The sequence below is a fragment of the Propithecus coquereli genome, unplaced genomic scaffold (genome assembly GCF_000956105.1).
Source record: "Propithecus coquereli isolate 6110/MARCELLA unplaced genomic scaffold, Pcoq_1.0 Scaffold844, whole genome shotgun sequence".
NCBI classification, from domain to species: Eukaryota; Metazoa; Chordata; class Mammalia; order Primates; family Indriidae; genus Propithecus; species Propithecus coquereli.
The window spans coordinates 17,114-18,158 of NW_012154663.1; positions in this window are offsets into that span (position 1 = coordinate 17,114).

Consider the following 1,045-nt stretch of genomic DNA (forward strand, 5'->3'; position numbering starts at 1 on the left):
AGAAGCAAGAGCTATTAGGAGAAATAGGGAATCTAATGTGCACATTTTAGTGAAACCATAACAGATAAGAATTATAGTCATCAGAACTTCACCATAGTAGTCTCTATTGGTAGATAACAAAAATCCTGGAAATTTTTGTTTGCTTTTTTTGTATTTTTATTTACGTAAGCTCTGTGCTCATCCCTCAGTATAAAAAGCTCAGTACAGAAAAAAGGAGGAAACATGGTTTTGGGACCAGGGAAAACAGTTGCAATTGCTATGTGCATAATCAAAACAAGTCACCAATTCCTAAGTTCAGTTCTTTCTTCTGTAAAATGGAAATACTACTGCAAACAAGTTATTTAGGCTGGGCTTTGTTTATGTTGTTCTTTTAAAGGTACTATACTGGACCTATTATATATACTTCTAAACTTTTATTAGGAAAACTTTTTGGGTAAGCAATATTAATTCTAACTCAAATTGGCTATAAATAAAAATGAAATAATTATCTTACTAAACTGGAAGCCTTAAGGTAGGACAATGCTCAAACTAAGACACATGTGCCACCTGGTCCAATGAGAGATGCAAGAGTAAATTTGTGTATTGATAAGGGCAGGATCAATGAAATTACCAAACTTATTTCCTTCTTTCCACTTTGCCATTCTAAACATCAGGCCTTTAGCCAGGCATCCAAAGATAAGAAACACCTGTGTGCTCATGGATTAGGAAGATTGTGATGGGAAGAACCATGTTCTGTTAGAAGTCATCCAGGAGAGGGTACTTGAGGCTCACATGGCTTCAGAAGCAGTAGTGGGAGGAATCCCTGAAAGGGACTCCCTTACCAAAGGTCAGCAGTGGGGACTGAGCGAAACTTACCAAGCCATTCCGGGAGCAGGTTCTTTACATCATCTACCAGAAAGTGTAATTTGGGTATTGGTCTTGGTTACTATGGTTCTAAACTTGATTTCTTGTCACCATATATTCCAGGAAATTCTATGGAATAACTAATAACTTTTGGTGGATTATTATTCCACTTAAACTAAATAGCATCTTGGAATATTGACTG